The sequence below is a fragment of the Chelmon rostratus genome, chromosome 14 (assembly GCF_017976325.1).
Source record: "Chelmon rostratus isolate fCheRos1 chromosome 14, fCheRos1.pri, whole genome shotgun sequence".
NCBI classification, from domain to species: Eukaryota; Metazoa; Chordata; class Actinopteri; order Chaetodontiformes; family Chaetodontidae; genus Chelmon; species Chelmon rostratus.
The window spans coordinates 10,949,582-10,956,486 of record NC_055671.1 but is presented as its reverse complement, the minus strand read 5'-3'; positions in this window follow the sequence as shown (position 1 = coordinate 10,956,486).

Below are 6,905 nucleotides of genomic sequence, written 5' to 3'. Positions count from 1 at the left end.
CCCACAGGGTCCACCATGCTACACCGCCATGTTTCTACAGAAGGCCAGAACAGTCAAACCAAACGCTGGCATTTTGCATGAGTTCCGTGGCAACCGTAGGTTCTCCTACATGCTTGGAAAGGGAGGGGTGAGGTGAGGGGTATTCAGTTGGCTGCAATCTGCAACCTTACCACTAGATGCCACTAAATCCCACACACTGGACCTTTAAAGTATTAAGTGTATAATCCTATCTACAAAAAACATTAGTGAGGAGTGAAACGTGCCGCTCTGTCTGGAAATGAAGATTTAGTCACTGGTTGAGATCATGAACTAAACATCATCATCCTTTTAGTGAGTGAATTGTGGGGAGGGGTGACTGTGAGCTGGGAGTTTATTAAGATATCCAAAGATGTTCATCTAAATAATGCCAACATATTATAAAGAGAAACTGCAGAAAAACATTCAATCCGTCTGATTCTGCAAAGAGCAAACGTAAGCCAAAAACAAGTCAGAGTTTTGATAATGCTATGCATCCATTTTGCCAGTAAGGGGAAGTGGGAAGAGACAGAAATGTCATGACAGGTGGAACGCAGGCTCGATGACATTTGAGCTCTGAAACACACACACACACACACACACATTGATTTTCTGAGCTTGTGTGACATTGCAATTGACATATTAATTCTTGTCATTACGCCACAACCTCAATCATTAGAATTTCACCCATAATCATCTTTCTAACCTAAAGCCAAGTCTGAGCTCAGATTATGGTTTGACGTGTCCTCAGGTGAGTGCAGGCTCCCGCTGCAGACTCAAATATGTAAACATATCTGTTTCCCAGCAGCGTAATGAATACCACACACACAGAGACTCATGCACAATTCAACAGGGAAACACTGACACTGAAAGACTGTTGTTCCCTGTGTAGCGCCAGACTTTATCATATCGAGACACATTAAAAATGGAGGAGTGTCAGTGCAAAAACAACAAACAATATTTAATTCAACTCATCAGCCTGAAATCATCAAACACCAAAAGCCTTAGATTTATGATTTGGACATTACATGGCTGTCATAACAGCCCTGTTCCACCACCGCCGCTGAGGCTTCATTCACTGCTGTAATAAGATAAATTGCTCTGTAACAACGGAGTCAGACAGACTTGGGAGGCGCGTGGATAATGAAAAGACAGGATGAGATGAACACATTTAGCAGGCTGAGATGAGGGCAGCCTAATAGGAAATATGGAGTGTGTGGAGCTGAAACAGATAGATAGAGCTATAACAACATAACACTTTGTTGCTACATCTGAGGTAAAAGCACATGGGCCTGCGGTTGAGAAGCATACGAGCCCTTTTTCAAAACTTGTTGTCCTTTTCGTGTCATTTATAAACAACAGGACAGCAAAATGGTGGCAGTACCAATCCTTGTCATATGTCTGAGCAGAACGATAAAAGCAGACAAAAGAAAATTAAGAGTAAAAGTTGCAGCTAATTAAAATTGATTTCTTATTTATGATCTCTTTTTAAGATCTGTACCAGGCAGTCAAGGACACTAGAACTCTCTTGCTGTTGAATGGGAGGTTTATCTTCTCTTACAATAAAAACTGAAATTACTTTGAAAGTATTTATTATATTCTTTGCATGCATACATTTGATCAAGAATCAGGATCAGCAGTATATTTAGATTTTTTTCGCGCATTATGAACTTTGTTTACACTGAAAGGTTATATGCACTGAAATGAAAGCTTTCTCAGCACTTGAACCACACACATACACTCCCCCAATTCTGTAATTACTGTAATTAAGCTTGAAACTGCAACAATATGGTGTTGTTGTGTAACTGGATAAAGTACAAGTCTGCTCGTAATTGATAAGACTATAGAAAATCAAATTACATAGAATTCTAAATAGAGCTTAAAGCATTAAGGTAATTGCGGAAAGCTGTTTGGGCACCTGCAATCTCTTCATGTTAACAGTTTCACCCCTTGTTGACAGGTGACAAGTGACAGTTATTTTTCACCTCCAGCTGCAGTTGCAGAGTCACACCGAGAGGACCTTCCTTCTTTCTCGCATGCAATCATCACGAACTGAAAGCATTTTCTTTGCAAAATGTCAGAGCACATTACAATCAAGGTCTCCCAGGCATGGATGAAAATAATTGCGCACCCTTATCACCTTTATTGGCATGACAGAAATCTGCTCCACAGGTAGTGCATGCACAGGTGCGGTGACTGCTGTTAATTCTGCAGAAAGTTAGAAGGCCACGAAATGTCACTGTGCAATTTTTTCCCCTAAATTTTGTAATTTTTTGCAAAGTAAGGATTGAGTATTGATGATGCAATCAAAAATAATTTGCCAAATCCAACATCCTAAAGTGCTCAAAAGCCCTTGTCTTGTTAATTTGGCTGGATCATCAAGTTATTTTCTTGAGTCACATACAAAGAGGAGATGGCCTCAATACCCACAAGAAAGTTTGATGCAGTGTAAGATAACAGAGAAAACAGAAGTTAACAACAGAAAGTTTGTTTGAAGTTTATTGTTTACAAACACATATGACTTGCTAATGATATATAATATAATTCAAATGTATCTGTATATTTTTATGTAGTAGAGCTAATAATTCCCAAAGTCAGTCTGCCAGCCGACACTTCAGTCATTGTGCTAAGCTAAGCTAAACAAAAGCAAGAAAAGTTGCTCTCTTCCTTTGAAAAACCAAAGGACTCACTATCAGACAACAACACAACATGCACCTCAGCGCAAAAGCAATACAGTGCCCCTTTAGCAAACATCATTGTGGAAACTAAAGGTCTGAGGTCCATTTGCAGCACATCATGGTAACAGAAAATGTCCAATATGAACACAAAGGAATATCCAGAGCTTTTAAAGTACAATCTGTTCCCGCCGCAGTTAAAAGCATCCTGCAAGTACAAGCATTGCTGTTACAAAAAGCAGAGCTGAAATGAGGTTCTTTTAGCAACAAATCCAGCACTACCTGCTTTCACTGATTAGTTTACCCTTTCTGATTCAAGGTGTGCTAATCAGCGAATCAACCACGGTTTCATGATGATGAAATCCTGCACTTGACTGGCCGGGGTCATTGTTTGAAGTCTGTGTGGTAGAAAAGAAAAATGTTCTTATTCCAAGATGTTTCTGAGAGGGGATTTTTAATTCATTTTATTTTTTTATTCTATGTTTTTTTGTCAGTTCTATTTGCAAATGCTAAATAGTTTTTGCTCTTTCTTTGGCTGGAAGCCAGAAAGCAGCATTAAATCTGTTCTGTAAGTCCAAGTGAGATTGAGAGTGAGACTAGATTTAGTCAGAAACAGATTCATTGCCCCTCCCACTGCCCCTGTGTTTAAATAAAACGCAGCAAAGATGCCCTCTTGGATACCCCTGTGGTACATAAATCATGATAAAGCAGCATCTATGGTGGCCTAGTGTGCAGGAAAACATGATTAAGTGACCTTCCAGCGTAGAAAACAAGATGCAGCGTCACAGAGGCTGCCCTACATGCTAGAAAATGGTTTGTTTCGCTATAAATGCATCACAACTTTCTGCACGCTGTTGCCCCACTGCAGCTGGTGCCTTTTTTATTTTTCACCACTGATTGTTGCCATTAAGATTCACTGTCATTAAAAAAAAAGAAAGAAAAAAGCAGCTAGCTAACATGCTCGCTATATTTCTGATCATCTACCTATTGGGGAGAAATATTGAAAACAAAGGGAGTGCAGCCAGATCTCAAACAAAGAGGGTTACAATAAAACTGTCTGAAAGCTAGGCCAGCCTGATGAAGTGGTGGAGGCTGGCTGAGGCTAATGGCTAACGGTGAGCAGGTGTGCAGGCTGGAGATTAGTCGGGTGATGGGCCAGGGCGGGAGCTTCACTGACAACAACGGGGTCGCTTTTTTTTTTCTCACAGCAGACTGTCACAGAGGGAAAAGCACAGGTGTTACTAATAACACCGACGATGGCTCCCAGTAAGTCATGACAGCATGACAGCGAGCCAGCAAGCACAATACTAGCAGCCTGAAACTGAAGCAGCTAAATGGAATTCATCCATCATGAATTTAATTATTTACACCTGTGCTTTTCTGCAGGAGACCTGGGTAAACGCCCCTCTCCCTCGATATACGTGGACTGATTTGCAACATGTTACGTTTGGTAGAAACATAATGAGGAAATGTTCATGAATGCATCTGCCCATCCGAAATGAAGTGGTGGAATGTAACTATTGACACATGCACTTCAAATTACTGGTATTTTACTCGAGTATTTCCATTTCATGCGACTTTTGCACTTCTACTCCACCATCACTGTCTGACAGCTTTAGTTACTAGTTACTTTTCAGATTACAATTGTTCATACCCTTCCTGTCCAGTGAAAACCACACATCTCCAAATTTGGTGTTTTTGAATTTCTCTAACAAACTGGAAGATAAAGTGTTTTGCTGAGAATTAGTAGTTAAAATTAAAGCACTGAATTAATGCAGCAATAATGTTGATCGAAAACATCATATATGGTATAAAACATAGACAGGGACCATTTTACTGCACATTGAGTACATTTACTGTCAGTACACTGAGTACATTTTGCTGATAATACTTACATATTTTTACTTATATAAGGTTTTGAATGCAGGTAGATGTATTTCATTTGTTTTCCGGCAAAATATCCGATCTTGCAATAGCAGTCGGAAATCAAAAGTGTTTATAGTTGTTGAAGGACTTCATTCACTCTGAGAAACCTTGCCTCTGAACATAATCCACTCAGCAATTACATTTTTCATCACAGCGTAATTGGGAAAACAATTTCGCAGTGTATAAATGTAATTTCTAGGAGACAAGGTTGCAGTAAAACATGTCAAATGGATAATAAGCAGAAGCAGAGGAGATGGAAGCAGACAAATTAGGTTTGACATTTATAGCAGTCGAAGAGAAAATAATATAACTGTTAAAAACTCATTTGTTTAATGTGTAAGAAATATGAGAATCCGTTTGCATGTTTGCATGTTAAGTGTGCGACAGCTATGCTCCGTTAAGCGTCCAGCAGACTTCCTTTGAGGGAACTTTCAAATACTCACTTATTCCACTTCCTATTCATTGCAATCAAAACAGTTTCCACTTTAAGAGATTTCCAGCGCTGCTTGATTGCTGTCCATCATATGAGGAACTGAGTCTGCCATATAGCTACATATTCATATTACCCTCTGTTCTTATCACTCAGCTCCAGCCAAAGAAATGAATCTCCCCCAATAGATGTTTACCTGAATCCTTTTTGGACCTGATGTAGAGAGATTTCATTCTCATTGGATGAGATCATTACATGGCAATTCACTGCCTGTCTGTCTGTCTGTCTGTCTGTCTGTAAACACCTCTTCTGGACCAACTTGGTCCACATACCCTGCACTCACAGTCCTGTCAGCCTGATTTTAGCAAGCAGGTTAAAATGATTATGTTTTACCCAAAGACGTATTCAATATTTGTGGTTTTGTTCACTTTTAGGTAAAACTTGTTTATGTTACTCCGTGTCATACGCCTGTACGTCTATGAGGAGACAAATTCTTTGGAAAACACAAGAAACTGCACACAATATTAGAAACTGGGGGGAAACTAAGTGGGTGATCTGATTAGACTGCGGAGTTTCGTGCTGCACAAATTATCATATTAATAAGAAAACCTAATTTTCCTTAGTGCTTTAAAGATTCTGAGTTCATGCCTGAGTTCATATTAATACATTCTATGCAATGTGTGACAAGGGCTATATGTTGACATAGGATTATCTGCGAATGAATGCACTGATTTACTTAATTAATAAGCACATTAACATGCTGCTTATCTTTTATATATATATATTATGAGGACGGTGCTGGGATATCAGGCAGCTCAAGTGCCTCCTGGGGCGGCACAGTGGCTCAGTTGTGATTACTGTCGCCTCGCAGAAAGAAGGTCCTGAGTTTGAACCCAAATAGAGCTGCACTGAGTGCACTTGTTCTCTCCTTTTTCCCCACACCCCAAATTTAAAATATTCAGTAGTAAGCCAGTGTTGATCAGTTTCGCATGCATTAAGTATGGATTTAGATTTTTTATCTATTTCAAATGTATTTACTGTTCCAGGCTGTTGGTTTCCATTCATTTTAATAGAGCTTGAAGTTCACACTCGTGAAACCACACTAATGACCTCATTACAATAATTGAACTTTTGATGGAAAGATTTGTCACTGTGCTCAAAATGCAGAAACACCTCGGCCATAAACAGCATCACCAAACTGTCTTGAATCAGACTGGAAACCAGTTGGCTTCATGGTTTACTGAGGAGGGAAAGGTAAACTGTCCCACGCCTGAAGGCATCATCTTCAGGAAAAACTGTCAAATGCAGCAAATGGTGCTGAATACATTCAAAAGACATTTCAAGACAAAGCAATTAAAAATAATGACTGGATAGGTGGCATGGAAAAAGGACCATTAAGGAGTTTAAAAATGCTGGGAACCACTTGCCTGGAGCCATGGCGTTATGGCATAAATGACATCAGGTGAAGCAGAATAAAGAGCAAGAAAGTCTGCATATTGTTATGTCTCGTCGTGTCTGTTGATGTGTTTTCGTTCACGCTCTCGTTTTGACTTGCACTTCCTGTTTTATTGTGAAACCTAACTCTCCTCTCGTTTCAGACCATTGACTTCCTGGTGTTCTTCCTGCCTGTCTGATTGACTACCCCACCCTGATTGTTTCCACCTGTTCCTTGTTACCTCGTGTATATATAGTCTGCGTCTCCCTTTGTCCTGTGCCAGGTTGTCTTGTGATCCTTGTCAACCCTGCCTCGCTACCTTGCCAAGTATTACCTTGCCTTAAAGGTTTTTGATTTCCTTACTCTTTGATATTTGAAATGATCCTTAGCATCTTTAGTTTGTATTTTTGAGAACCAAGTGCAT